The sequence below is a fragment of the Pleurodeles waltl genome, chromosome 3_1 (assembly GCF_031143425.1).
Source record: "Pleurodeles waltl isolate 20211129_DDA chromosome 3_1, aPleWal1.hap1.20221129, whole genome shotgun sequence".
In the NCBI taxonomy this organism is placed as follows: domain Eukaryota; kingdom Metazoa; phylum Chordata; class Amphibia; order Caudata; family Salamandridae; genus Pleurodeles; species Pleurodeles waltl.
In genome coordinates, this window is record NC_090440.1 from 245,861,238 (window position 1) to 245,876,862 (window position 15,625).

Below are 15,625 nucleotides of genomic sequence, written 5' to 3' on the forward strand. Positions count from 1 at the left end.
AAATCACTGCTGTTTTCTTTCAAAAAATTGGATGTGTCCACGTTGCGCTTTGTGGCTTTTCCTGTCGCGGGTGCTAGGCCTACCCACACAAGTGAGGTATCATTTTTATCAGGAGACTTGGCGGAACGCTGCGTGGAAGGAAATTTGTGGCTCCTCTCAGATTCCAGAACTTTCTGCCACAGAAATATGAGGAACATTTGTAGTTTTAGCCAAATTTTGAGGTTTGCAAAGGATTCTGGGTAACAGAACCTGGTCCGAGCCCCACAAGTGCCCCCATCTTGGATTCCCCTAGGTCTCTAGTTTTCAGAAATGCACAGGTTTGGTAGGTTTCCCTAGGTGCCGCCTGAGCTAGAGGCCAAAATCTACAGGTAGGCACTTTGCAAAAAACACCTCTGTTTTCTTTCAAAAAATTGGATGTGTCCACATTGCGCTTTGGGGCGTTTCCTGTCGCGGGCGCTAGGCCTACCAACACAAGTGAGGTATCATTTTTATCAGGAGACTTGGGAGAACGCTGGGTGGAAGGACATTTGTGGCTCCTCTCAGATTCCAGAACTTTCTACCACAGAAATGTGAGGAACATGTGTTTTGTTAGGCAAATGTTGAGGTTTGCAAAGGATTCTGGGTAACAGAACCTGGTCCGAGCCCACAAGTCACCCCATCTTGGATTCCCCTAGGTCTCTAGTTTTCAGAAATGCAGAGGTTTGGTAGGTTTCCCTAGGTGCCGGCTGAGCTAGAGGCCAAAATCTACAGGTAGGCACTTTGCAAGAATCACCTCTGTTTTCTTTAAAAAAAATGGATGTGTCCACGTTGCGCTTTGGGGCGTTTCCTGTCGCGGGCACTATGCCTACCCACACAAGTGAGGTATCATTTTTATCGGGAGACTTGGGGGAACGCTGGGTGGAAGGAAGTTTGTGGCTCCTCTCAGACTCCAGAACTTTCTGCCACAGAAATATGAGGAACATGTGTTTTTTTAGCCGAATTTTGAGGTTTGCAAAGGATTCTGGGTAACAGAACCTGGTCCGAGCCCCACAAGTCACCCCATCTTGGATTCCCCTAGGTCTCTAGTTTTCAGAAATGCACAGGTTTGGTAGGTTTCCCTAGGTGCCGGCTGAGCTAGAGGCCAAAATCTACAGGTAGGCACTTTGCAAAAAACACCTCTGTTTTCTTTAAAAAAAATGGATGTGTCCACGTTGCGCTTTGGGGCGTTTGCTGTCGCGGGCGCTAGGCCTACCCACACAAGTGAGGAATCATTTTTATCGGGAGACTTGGGGAAACGCTAGGTGGAAGGAAATTTGTGGCTTCTCTCAGATTCCAGATCTTTCTGCCACAGAAATGTGAGGAACATGTGTTTTTTTAGCCAAATTTTGAGGTTTGCAAAGGATTCTGGGTAACAGAACCTGGTCCGAGCCCCACAAGTCACCCCATCTTGGATTCCCCTAGGTCTCCAGTTTTCAGAAATGCACAGGTTTGGTAGGTTTCCCTAGGTGCCGGCTGAGCTAGAGGCCAAAATCTACAGGTAGGCACTTTGCAAAAATCACCTCTGTTTTCTTTAAAAAAAATGGATGTGTCCACGTTGCGCTTTGGGGCGTTTCCTGTCGCGGGCACTAGGCCTACCCACACAAGTGAGGTATCATTTTTATCGGGAGACTTGGGGGAACGCTGGGTGGAAGGAAATTTGTGGCTCCTCTCAGATTCCAGAACTTTCTGCCACAGAAATTTGAGGAACATGTGTTTTTTTAGCCAAATTTTGAGGTTTGCAAAGGATTCTGGGTAACAGAACCTGGTCCGAGCCCCACACGTCACCCCATCTTGGATTCACCTAGGTCTCTAGTTTTCAGAAATGCACAGGTTTGGTTGGTTTCCCTAGGTGCTGGCTGAGCTAGAGGCTAAAATCTACAGGTAGGCACTTCACAAAAATCACCTCTGTTTTGCTTCAAAAAATTGGATGTGTCCACGTTGCGCTATGGGGCGTTTCCTGTCGCGGGCACTAGGCCTACCCACACAAGTGAGGAATCATTTTTATCGGGAGACTTGGGGAAACGCTGGGTGGAAGGAAATGTGTGGCTCCTCTCAGATTCCAGAACTTTCTGCCACAGAATTGTGAGGGACATGTGTTTTTTTAGCCAAATGTTGAGGTTTGCAAAGGATTCTGGGTAACAGAACCTGCTCCGAGCCCCACAAGTCACCCCATCTTGGATTCCCCTAGCTCTCTAGTTTTCAGAAATGCACAGGTTTGGTAGGTTTCCCTAGGTGCCGGCTGAGCTAGAGGCCAAAATCTACAGGTAGGCACTTTGCAAAAAACACCTCTATTTTCTTTAAAAAAATTGGATGTGTCCACGTTGCGCGTTGGGGCGTTTCCAGTCGCGGGCGCTAGGCCGACCCACACAAGTGAGGTATCATTTTTATCGGGAGACTTGGGGGAACGCTGGGTGGAAGGACATTTGTGGCTCCTCTCAGATTCCAGAACTTTCTGCCACAGAAATGTGAGGAACATGTGTTTTTTTAGCCAAATTTTGAGGTTTGCAAATGATTCTGGGTAACAGAACCTGGTCCGAGCCCCACAAGTCACCCCATCTTGGATTTCCCTAGGTCTCTAGTTTTCAGAAATGCACAGGTTTGGTAGGTTTCCCTAGGTGCCGGCTGAGCTAGAGGCCAAAATCTACAGGTAGGCACTTTGCAAAAATCACCTCTGTTTTCTTTCAAAAAATTGGATGTGTCCACGTTGCACTTTGGGGCGTTTCCTGTCGCGGGCGCTAGGCCTACCCACACAAGTGAGGTATCATTTTTATCGGGAGACTTGGGGGAACGCTGGGTGGAAGGAAATTTGTGTCTCCTCTCAGATTCCAGAACTTTCTGCCACAGAAATGTGAGGAACATGTGTTTTTTTTAGCCAAATTTTGAGGTTTGCAAAGGATTCTGGGTAACAGAACCTGGTCCGAGCCCCACAAGTCACCCCATCTTGGATTCCCCTAGGTCTCTAGTTTTCAGAAATGCACAGGTTTGGTAGGTTTCCCTAGGTGCCGGCTGAGCTAGAGGCCAAAATCTACAGGTAGGCACTTTGCAAAAATCACCTCTGTTTTCTTTCAAAAAATTGGATGTGTCCACGTTGTGCTTTGGGCCGTTTCCTGTCGCGGGCGCTAGGCCTACCCACACATGTGAGGTATCATTTTATCGGGAGACTTGGGGGAACGCTGGGTGGAAGGAAATTTGTGGCTCCTCTCAGATTCCAGAACTTTCTGCCACAGAAGTATGAGGAACATTTGTTGTTTTAGCCAAAATTTGAGGTTTGCAAAGGATTCTGGGTAACAGATCCTGGTCCGAGACCCACAAGTCACCCCATCTTGGATTCCCCTAGGTCTCTAGTTTTCAGAAATGCACAGGTTTGGTAGGTTTCCCTAGGTGCCGGCTGAGCTAGAGGCCAAAATCTACAGGTAGGCACTTTGCAAAAAACACCTCTGTTTTCTTTCAAAAAATTGGATGCGTCCACGTTGCGCTTTGGGGCGTTTCCTGTTGCGGGCGCTAGGCCTACCCACACAAGTGAGGTATCATTTTTATCAGGAGACTTGGGAGAACGCTGGGTGGAAGGAAATTGGTGGCTCCTCTCAGATTCCAGAACTTTCTGCCACAGAAATATGGGGAACATGTGTTTTTTTAGCCAAATGTTGAGGTTTGCAAAGGATTCTGGGTAACAGAACCTGGTCCGAGCCCCACAAGTCACCCCATCTTGTATTCCCCTAGGTCTTTAGTTTTCAGAAATGCACAGGTTTGGTAGGTTTCCATAGGTGCCGGCTGAGCTAGAGGCCAAAATCTACAGGTAGGCACTTCGCAAGAATCACCTCTGTTTTCTTTTAAAAAATTGGATGTGTCCACGTTGCGCTTTGGTGCGTTTCCTGTCGCGGGCGCTAGGCCTACCCACACAAGTGAGGTATCATTTTTATCGGGAGACTTGGGGGAACGCTGGGTGGAAGGAAATTTGTGGCTACTCTCAGATTCCAGAACTTTCTGCCACAGAAATATGAGGAACATTTGTTTTTTTAGCCAAATTTTGAGGTCTGCAAAGGATTCTGGGTAACAGAACCTGGTCCGAGCCCCACAAGTCACCCCATCTTGGATTCCCCTAGGTCTCTAGTTTTAAAAAAATGCACAGGTTTGGTAGGTTTCCCTAGGTGCCGGCTGAGCTAGAGGCCAAAATCTACAGGTAGGCACTTTGCAGAAAACACCTCTGTTTTCTTCCAAAAAATTGGATGTGTCCACGTTGCGCTTTGGGGCGTTTCCTGTCGCGGGCGCTAGGCCGACCCACACAAGTGAGGTATCATTTTTATAGGGAGACTTGGGGGAACGCTGGGTGGAAGGACATTTGTGGCTCCTCTCAGATTCCAGAACTTTCTGCCACAGAAATGTGAGGAACATGTGTTTTTTTAGCCAAATTTTGAGGTTTGCAAAGGATTCTGGGTAACAGAACCTGGTCCGAGCCCCACAAGTCACCCCATCTTGGATTCCCCTAGGTCTCTAGTTTTCAGAAATGCACAGGTTTGGTAGATTTCCCTAGGTGCCGTCTGAGCTAGAGGCCAAAATCTACAGGTAGGCACTTTGCAAAAATCACCTCTGTTTTCTTTCAAAAAATTGGATGTGTCCACGTTGCGCTTTGGGGCGTTTCCTGTTGCGGGCGCTAGGCCTACCCACACAAGTGAGGTAACATTTTATCGGGAGACTTGGGGGAACGCTGGGTGGAAGGAAATTTGTGGCTCCTCTTAGATTCCAGAAATTTCTGCCACAGAAATGTGAGGAACATGTGTTTTTTTAGCCAAATTTTGAGGTTTGCAAAGGATTTTGGGTAACAGAACCTGGTCCGAGCCCCACAAGTCACCCCATCTTGGATTCCCCTAGGTCTCTAGTTTTCAGAAATGCACAGGTTTGGTAGGTTTCCCTTGGTGCCGGCTGAGCTAGAGGCCAAAATCTACAGGTAGGCACTTTGCAAAAATCACCTCTGTTTTCTTTTTTAAAAATTGGATGTGTCCACGTTGCGCTTTGGGGCGTTTGCTGTCGCGGGCGCTAGGCCTACCCACACAAGTGAGGTATCATTTTTATCGGGAGACTGGGGGGAACGCTGGGTGGAAGGAAATTTGTGGCTCCTCTCAGATTCCAGAACTTTCTGCCACAGAAATGTGAGGAACATGTGTTTTTTTAGCCAAATTTTGAGGTTTGCAAAGGATTCTGGGTAACAGAACCTGGTCCGAGCCCCACAAGTCACCACATCTTGGATTCCCCTAGGTCTCTAGTTTTCAGAAATGCACAGGTTTGGTAGGTTTCCCTAGGTGCCGGCTGAGCTAGAGGCCAAAATCTGCAGGTAGGCACTTTGCAAAAATCACCTCTGTTTTCTTTCAAAAAATTGGATGTGTCCACATTGCGCTTTGGGGCGTTTCCTGTCGCGGGCGCTAGGCCTACCCACACATGTGAGGTATCATTTTATCGGGAGACTTGGGGGAACGCTGGGTGGAAGGAAATTTGTGGCTCCTCTCAGATTCCAGAACTTTCTGCCTCAGAAGTATGAGGAACATTTGTTGTTTTAGCCAAAATTTGAGGTTTGCAAAGGATTCTGGGTAACAGAACCTGGTCCGAGCCCCACAAGTCACCCCATCTTGGATTCCCCTAGGTCTCTAGTTTTCAGAAATGCACAGGTTTGGTAGGTTTCCCTAGGTGCCGGAAGAGCTAGAGGCCAAAATCTACAGGTAGGCACTTTGCAAAAAACACCTCTGTTTTCTTTAAAAAAATTGGATGCGTCCACGTTGCGCTTTGGGGCGTTTCCTGTCGCGGGCGCTAGGCCTACCCACACAAGTGAGGTATCATTTTTATCAGGAGACTTGGGAGAACGCTGGGTGGAAGGACATTTGTGGCTCCTCTCAGATTCCAGAACTTTCTACCACAGAAATGTGAGGAACATGTGTTTTTTTAGCCAAATGTTGAGGTTTGCAAAGGATTCTGGGTAACAGAACCTGGTCCGAGCCCCACAAGTCACCCCATCTTGGATTCCTCTAGGTCTCTAGTTTTCAGAAATGCACAGGTTTGGTAGGTTTCCCTAGGTGCCGGCTGAGCTAGAGGCCAAAACCTACAGGTGGGCACTTTGCAAAAATCACCTCTGTATTCTTTAAAAAAAATGGATGTGTCCACGTTGCGCTTTGGGGCGTTTCCTGTAGCGGGCACTAGGCCTACCCACACAAGTGAGGTATCATTTTATCAGGAGACTTGGGGGAACGCTGGGTGGAAGGAAATTTGTGGCTCCTCTCAGATTCCAGAACGTTCTGCCACAGAAATGTGAGGAACATGTGTTTTTTTAGCCAAATTTTGAGGTTTGCAAAGGATTTTGGGTAACAGAACCTGGTCCGATCCCCACAAGTCACCCCATCTTGGATTCCCCTACGTCTCTATTTTTTAGAAATGCACAGGTTTGGTAGGTTTCCCTAGGTGCCGTCTGAGCTAGAGGCCAAAATCTACAGGTAGGCACTTTGCAAAAATCACCTCTGTTTTCTTTCAAAAAATTGGATGTGTCCACGTTGCGCTTTGGGGCGTTTCCTGTTGCGGGCGCTAGGCCTACCCACACAAGTGAGGTATCATTTTATCGGGAGACTTGGGGGAACGCTGGGTGGAAGGAAATTTGTGGCTCCTCTTAGATTCCAGAACTTTCTGCCACAGAAATGTGAGGAACATGTGTTTTTTTAGACAAATTTTGAGGTTTGCAAAGGATTTTGGGTAACAGAACCTGGTCCGAGCCCCACAAGTCACCCCATCTTGGATTCCCCTAGGTCTCTAGTTTTCAGAAATGCACAGGTTTGGTAGGTTTCCCTTGGTGCCGGCTGAGCTAGAGGCGAAAATCTACAGGTAGGCACTTTGCAAAAATCACCTCTGTTTTCTTTCAAAAAATTGGATGTGTCCACGTTGCGCTTTGGGGCGTTTGCTGTCGCGGGCGCTAGGCCTACCCACACAAGTGAGGTATCATTTTTATCGGGAGACTTGGGGGAACGCTGGGTGGAAGGAAATTTGTGGCTCCTCTCAGATTCCAGAACTTTCTGCCACAGAAATGTGAGGAACATGTGTTTTTTTAGCCAAATTTTGAGGTTTGCAAAGGATTCTGGGTAACAGAACCTGGTCCGATCCCCACAAGTCACCACATCTTGGATTCCCCTAGGTCTCTAGTTTTCAGAAATGCACAGGTTTGGTAGGTTTCCCTAGGTGCCGGCTGAGCTAGAGGCCAAAATCTGCAGGTAGGCACTTTGCAAAAATCACCTCTGTTTTCTTTAAAAAAATTGGATGTGTCCACGTAGCGCTTTGGGGCGTTTCCTGTCGCGGGCGCTAGGCCTACCCACACAAGTGAGGTATCATTTTACCAGGAGACATGGGGGAACGCTGGGTGGAAGGAAATTTGTGGCTCCTCTCAGATTCCAGAACGTTCTGCCACAGAAATGTGAGGAACATGTGTTTTTTTAGCCAAATTTTGAGGTTTGCAAAGGATTTTGGGTAACAGAACCTGGTCCGAGCCCCACAAGTCACCCCATCTTGGATTCCCCTAGGTCTCTAGTTTTCAGAAATGCACAGGTTTGGTAGGTTTCCCTAGGTGCCGGCTGTGCTAGAGGCCAAAATCTACAGGTAGGCACTTCACAAAAATCACCTCTGTTTTGCTTCAAAAAATTGGATGTGTCCACGTTGCGCTATGGGGCGTTTCCTGTCGCGGGCACTAGGCCTACCCACACAAGTGAGGAATCATTTTTATCGGGAGACTTAGGGAAACGCTGGGTGGAAGGAAATTTGTGGCTCCTCTCAGATTCCAGAACTTTCTGCCACAGAAATGTGAGGGACATGTGTTTTTTTAGCCAAATGTTGAGGTTTGCAAAGGATTCTGGGTAACAGAACCTGGTCCGAGCCCCACAAGTCACCCCATCTTGGATTCCCCTAGCTCTCTAGTTTTCAGAAATGCACAGGTTTGGTAGGTTTCCCTAGGTGCCGGCTGAGCTAGAGGCCAAAATCTACAGGTAGGCACTTTGCAAAAAACACCTCTGTTTTCTTTAAAAAAATTGGATGTGTCCACGTTGCGCGTTGGGGCGTTTCCTGTCGCGGGCGCTAGGCCGACCCACACAAGTGAGGTATCATTTTTATCGGGAGACTTGGGGGAACGCTGGGTGGAAGGACATTTGTGGCTCCTCTCAGATTCCAGAACTTTCTGCCACAGAAATGTGAGGAACATGTGTTTTTTTAGCCAAATTTTGAGGTTTGCAAATGATTCTGGGTAACAGAACCTGGTCCGAGCCCCACAAGTCACCCCATCTTGGATTCCCCTAGGTCTCTAGTTTTCAGAAATGCACAGGTTTGGTAGGTTTCCCTAGGTGCCGGCTGAGCTAGAGGCCAAAATCTACAGGTAGGCACTTTGCAAAAATCACCTCTGTTTTCTTTCAAAAAATTGTATGTGTCCACGTTGCGCTTTGGGGCGTTTCCTGTCACGGGCGCTAGGCCTACCCACACAAGTGAGGTATCATTTTTATCGGGAGACTTGGGGGAACGCTGGGTGGAAGGAAATTTGTGTCTCCTCTCAGATTCCAGAACTTTCTGCCACAGAAATGTGAGGAACATGTGTTTTTTTAGCCAAATTTTGAGGTTTGCAAAGGATTCTGGGTAACAGAACCTGGTTCGAGCCCCACAAGTCACCCCATCTTGGATTCCCCTACGTCTCTAGTTTTCAGAAATGCACAGGTTTGGTAGGTTTCCCTAGGTGCCGGCTGAGCTAGAGGCCAAAATCTACAGGTAGGCACTTTGCAAAAATCACCTCTGTATTCTTTCAAAAAATTGGATGTGTCCACGTTGCGCTTTGGGGCGTTTCCTGTCGCGGGCGCTAGGCCTACCCACACATGTGAGGTATCATTTTATCGGGAGACTTGGGGGAACGCTGGGTGGAAGGAAATTTGTGGCTCCTCTAAGATTCCAGAACTTTCTGCCACAGAAATATGAGGAACATTTGTTGTTTTAGCCAAATTTTGAGGTTTGAAAAGGATTCTGGGTAACAGAACCTGGTCCGAGCCCCACAAGTCACCCCATCTTGGATTCCCCTAGGTCTCTAGTTTTCAGAAATGCACAGGTTTGGTAGGTTTCCCTAGGTGCCGGCTGAGCTAGAGGCCAAAATCTACAGGTAGGCACCTTGCAAAAAACACCTCTATTTTCTTAAAAAAAATTGGATGTGTCCATGTTGCGCTTTGGGGCGTTTCCTGTCGCGGGCGCTAGGCCTACCCACACAAGTGAGGTATCATTTTTATCAGGAGACTTGGGAGAACGCTGGGTGGAAGGACATTTGTGGCTCCTCTCAGATTCCAGAACTTTCTACTTCAGAAATGAGAGGAACATGTGTTTTTTTAGCCAAATGTTGAGGTTTGCAAAGGATTCTGGGTAACAGAACCTGGTCCGATCCCCACAAGTCACCACATCTTGGATTCCCCTAGGTCTCTAGTTTTCAGAAATGCACAGGTTTGGTAGGTTTCCCTAGGTGCCGGCTGTGCTAGAGCCCAAAATCTACAGGTAGGCACTTCACAAAAATCACCTCTGTTTTGCTTCAAAAAATTGGATGTGTCCACGTTGCGCTATGGGGCGTTTCCTGTTGCGGGCACTAGGCCTACCCACACAAGTGAGGAATCATTTTTATCGGGAGACTTGGGGAAACGCTGGGTGGAAGGAAATTTGTGGCTCCTCTCAGATTCCAGAACTTTCTGCCACAGAAATGTGAGGGACATGTGTTTTTTTAGCCAAATGTTGAGGTTTGCAAAGGATTCTGGGTAACAGAACCTGGTCCGAGCCCCACAAGTCACCCCATCTTGGATTCCCCTAGCTCTCTAGTTTTCAGAAATGCACAGGTTTGGTAGGTTTCCCTAGGTGCCGGCTGAGCTAGAGGCCAAAATCTACAGGTAGGCACTTTGCAAAAAACACCTCTGTTTTCTTTAAAAAAATTGGATGTGTCCACGTTGCGCGTTGGGGCGTTTCCTGTCGCGGGCGCTAGGCCGACCCACACAAGTGAGGTATCATTTTTATCGGGAGACTTGGGGGAACGCTGGGTGGAAGGACATTTGTGGCTCCTCTCAGATTCCAGAACTTTCTGCCACAGAAATGTGAGGAACATGTGTTTTTTTAGCCAAATTTTGAGGTTTGCAAATGATTTTGGGTAACAGAACCTGGTCCGAGCCCCACAAGTCACCCCATCTTGGATTCCCCTAGGTCTCTAGTTTTCAGAAATGCACAGGTTTGGTAGGTTTCCCTAGGTGCCGGCTGAGCTAGAGGCCAAAATCTACAGGTAGGCACTTTGCAAAAATCACCTCTGTTTCCTTTAAAAAAATTGGATGTGTCCACGTTGCGCTTTGGAGCGTTTCCTGTCGCGGGCGCTAGGCCTACCCACACAAGTGAGGTATCATTTTTATCGGGAGACTTGGGGGAACGCTGGGTGGAAGGAAATTTGTGTCTCCTCTCAGATTCCAGAACTATCTGCCACAGAAATGTGAGGAACATGTGTTTTTTTAGCCAAATTTTGAGGTTTGCAAAGGATTCTGGGTAACAGAACCTGGTCCGAGCCCCACAAGTCACCCCATCTTGGATTCCCCTACGTCTCTAGTTTTCAGAAATGCACAGGTTTGGTAGGTTTCCCTAGGTGCCGGCTGAGCTAGAGGCCAAAATCTACAGGTAGGCACTTTGCAAAAATCACCTCTGTATTCTTTCAAAAAATTGGATGTGTCCACGTTGCGCTTTGGGGCGTTTCCTGTCGCGGGCGCTAGGCCTACCCACACATGTGAGGTATCATTTTATCGGGAGACTTGGGGGAACGCTGGGTGGAAGGAAATTTGTGGCTCCTCTCAGATTCCAGAACTTTCTGCCACAGAAATATGAGGAACATTTGTTGTTTTAGCCAAATTTTGAGGTTTGAAAAGGATTCTGGGAAACAGAACCTGGTCCGAGCCCCACAAGTCACCCCATCTTGGATTCCCCTAGGTCTCTAGTTTTCAGAAATGCACAGGTTTGGTAGGTTTCCCTAGGTGCCGGCTGAGCTAGAGGCCAAAATCTGCAGGTAGGCACTTTGCAAAAATCACCTCTGTTTTCTTTAAAAAAATTGGATGTGTCCACGTAGCGCTTTGGGGCGTTTCCTGTCGCGGGCGCTAGGCCTACCCACACAAGTGAGGTATCATTTTATCAGGAGACTTGGGGGAACGCTGGGTGGAAGGAAATTTGTGGCTCCTCTCAGATTCCAGAACTTTCTGCAACAGAAATGTGAGGAATATGTGTTTTTTTAGCCAAATGTTGAGGTTTGCAAAGGATTCTGGGTAACAGAACCTGGTCCGATCCCCACAAGTCACCACATCTTGGATTCCCCTAGGTCTCTAGTTTTCAGAAATGCACAGGTTTGGTAGGTTTCCCTAGGTGCCGGCTGAGCTAGAGGCCAAAATCTGCAGGTAGGCACTTTGCAAAAATCACCTCTGTTTTCTTTAAAAAAATTGGATGTGTCCACGTAGCGCTTTGGGGCGCTTCCTGTCGCGGGCGCTAGGCCTACCCACACAAGTGAGGTATCATTTTATCAGGAGACTTGGGGGAACGCTGGGTGGAAGGAAATTTGTGGCTCCTCTCAGATTCCAGAACGTTCTGCCACAGAAATGTGAGGAACATGTGTTTTTTTAGCCAAATTTTGAGGTTTGCAAAGGATTTTGGGTAACAGAACCTGGTCCGAGCCCCACAGGTCACCCCATCTTGGATTCCACTAGGTCTCTAGTTTTCAGAAATGCACAGGTTTGGTAGGTTTCCCTAGGTGCCGGCTGTGCTAGAGGCCAAAATCTACAGGTAGGCACTTCACAAAAATCACCTCTGTTTTGCTTCAAAAAATTGGATGTGTCCACGTTGCGCTATGGGGCGTTTCCTGTCGCGGGCACTAGGCCTACCCACACAAGTGAGGAATCATTTTTATCGGGAGACTTGGGGAAACGCTGGGTGGAAGGAAATGTGTGGCTCCTCTCAGATTCCAGAACTTTCTGCCACAGAATTGTGAGGGACATGTCTTTTTTTAGCCAAATTTTGAGGTTTGCAAAGGATTCTGGGTAACAGAAACTGGTCCGAGCCCCACAAGTCACCCCATCTTGGATTCCCCTAGCTCTCTAGTTTTCAGAAATGCACAGGTTTGGTAGGTTTCCCTAGGTGCCGGCTGAGCTAGAGGCCAAAATCTACAGGTAGGCACTTTGAAAAAAACACCTCTGTTTTCTTTAAAAAAATTGGATGTGTCCACGTTGCGCGTTGGGGCGTTTCCTGTCGCGGGCGCTAGGCCGACCCACACAAGTGAGGTATCATTTTTATCGGGAGACTTGGGGGAACGCTGGGTGGAAGGACATTTGTGGCTCCTCTCAGATTCCAGAACTTTCTGCCACAGAAATGTGAGGAACATGTGTTTTTTTAGCCAAATTTTGAGGTTTGCAAATGATTCTGGGTAACAGAACCTGGTCCGAGCCCCACAAGTCACCCCATCTTGGATTTCCCTAGGTCTCTAGTTTTCAGAAATGCACAGGTTTGGTAGGTTTCCCTAGGTGCCGGCTGAGCTAGAGGCCGAAATCTACAGGTAGGCACTTTGCAAAAATCACCTCTGTTTTCTTTAAAAAAATTGGATGTGTCCACGTTGCACTTTGGGGCGTTTCCTGTCGCGGGCGCTAGACCTACCCACACAAGTGAGGTATCATTTTTATCGGGCGACTTGGGGGAACGCTGGGTGGAAGGAAATTTGTGTCTCCTCTCAGATTCCAGAACTTTCTGCCACAGAAATGTGAGGAACATGTGTTTTTTTAGCCAAATTTTGAGGTTTGCAAAGGATTCTGGGTAACAGAACCTGGTCCGAGCCCCACAAGTCACCCCATCTTGGATTCCCCTAGGTCTCTAGTTTTCAGAAATGCACAGGTTTGGTAGGTTTCCCTAGGTGCCGGCTGAGCTAGAGGCCGAAATCTACAGGTAGGCACTTTGCAAAAATCACCTCTGTTTTCTTTAAAAAAAATGGATGTGTCCACGTTGCACTTTGGGGCGTTTCCTGTCGCGGGCGCTAGGCCTACCCACACAAGTGAGGTATCATTTTTATCGGGAGACTTGGGGGAACGCTGGGTGGAAGGAAATTTGTGTCTCCTCTCAGATTCCAGAACTTTCTGCCACAGAAATGTGAGGAACATGTGTTTTTTTAGCCAAATTTTGAGGTTTGCAAAGGATTCTGGGTAACAGAACCTGGTCCGAGCCCCACAAGTCACCCCATCTTGGATTCCCCTAGGTCTCTAGTTTTAAAAAAATGCACAGGTTTGGTAGGTTTCCCTAGGTGCCGGCTAAGCTAGAGGCCAAAATCTACAGGTAGGCACTTTGCAAAAATCACCTCTGTTTTCTTTCAAAAAATTGGATGTGTCCACGTTGCGCTTTGGGGCGTTTCCTGTTGCGGGCGCTAGGCCTACCCACACAAGTGATGTATCATTTTATCGGGAGACTTGGGGGAACGCTGGGTGGAAGGAAATTTGTGGCTCCTCTTAGATTCCAGAACTTTCTGCCACAGAAATGTGAGGAACATGTGTTTTTTTAGCCAAATTTTGAGGTTTGCAAAGGATTTTGGGTAACAGAACCTGGTCCGAGCCCCACAAGTCACCCCATCTTGGATTCCCCTAGGTCTCTAGTTTTCAGAAATGCACAGGTTTGGTAGGTTTCCCTAGGTGCCGGCTGTGCTAGAGGCCAAAATCTACAGGTAGGCACTTCACAAAAATCACCTCTGTTTTGCTTCAAAAAATTGGATGTGTCCACGTTGCGCTATGGGGCGTTTCCTGTCGCGGGCACTAGGCCTACCCACACAAGTGAGGAATCATTTTTATCGGGAGACTTGGGGAAACGCTGGGTGGAAGGAAATTTGTGGCTCCTCTCAGATTCCAGAACTTTCTGCCACAGAAATGTGAGGGACATGTGTTTTTTTAGCCAAATGTTGAGGTTTGCAAAAGATTCTGGGTAACAGAACCTGGTCCGAGCCCCACAAGTCACCCCATCTTGGATTCCACTAGCTCTCTAGTTTTCAGAAATGCACAGGTTTGGTAGGTTCCCCTAGGTGCCGGCTGAGCTAGAGGCCAAAATCTACAGGTAGGCACTTTGCAAAAAACACCTCTGTTTTACTTAAAAAAATTGGATGTGTCCACGTTGCGCGTTGGGGAGTTTCCTGTCGCGGGCGCTAGGCCGACCCACACAAGTGAGGTATCATTTTTATCGGGAGACTTGGGGGAACGCTGGGTGGAAGGACATTTGTGGCTCCTCTCAGATTCCAGAACTTTCTGCCACAGAAATGTGAGGAACATGTGTTTTTTTAGCCAAATTTTGAGGTTTGCAAATGATTCTGGGTAACAGAACCTGGTCCGAGCCCCACAAGTCACCCCATCTTGGATTTCCCTAGGTCTCTAGTTTTCAGAAATGCACAGGTTTGGTAGGTTTCCCTAGGTGCCGGCTGAGCTAGAGGCCAAAATCTACAGGTAGGCACTTTGCAAAAAACACCTCTGTTTTACTTAAAAAAATTGGATGTGTCCACGTTGCGCGTTGGGGAGTTTCCTGTCGCGGGCGCTAGGCCGACCCACACAAGTGAGGTATCATTTTTATCGGGAGACTTGGGGGAACGCTGGGTGGAAGGACATTTGTGGCTCCTCTCAGATTCCAGAACTTTCTGCCACAGAAATGTGAGGAACATGTGTTTTTTTAGCCAAATTTTGAGGTTTGCAAATGATTCTGGGTAACAGAACCTGGTCCGAGCCCCACAAGTCACCCCATCTTGGATTTCCCTAGGTCTCTAGTTTTCAGAAATGCACAGGTTTGGTAGGTTTCCCTAGGTGCCGGCTGAGCTAGAGGGCAAAATCTACAGGTAGGCACTTTGCAAAAATCACCTCTGTTTTCTTTAAAAAAATTGGATGTGTCCACGTTGCACTTTGGGGCGTTTCCTGTCGCGGGCGCTAGGCCTACCCACACAAGTGAGGTATCATTTTTATCGGGAGACTTGGGGGAACGCTGGGTGGAAGGAAATTTGTGTCTCCTCTCAGATTCCAGAACTTTCTGCCACAGAAATGTGAGGAACATGTGTTTTTTTAGCCAAATTTTGAGGTTTGCAAAGGATTTTGGGTAACAGAACCTGGTCCGAGCCCCACAAGTCACCCCATCTTGGATTCCCCTAGGTCTCTAGTTTTCAGAAATGCACAGGTTTGGTAGGTTTCCCTAGGTGCCGGCTGAGCTAGAGGCCAAAATCTACAGGTAGGCACCTTGCAAAAAACACCTCTATTTTCTTTCAAAAAATTGGATGTGTCCATGTTGCGCTTTGGGGCGTTTGCTTTCGCGGGCGCTAGGCCTACCCACACAAGTGAGGTATCATTTTTATCGGGAGACTTGGGGGAACGCTGGGTGGAAGGAAATTTGTGGCTCCTCTCAGATTCCAGAACTTTCTGCCACAGAAATGTGAGGAACATGTGTTTTTTTAGCCAAATTTTGAGGTTTGCAAAGGATTCTGGGTAACAGAACCTGGTCCGATCCCCACAAGTAACCACATCTTGGATTCCCCTAGGTCTCTAGTTTTCAGAAATGC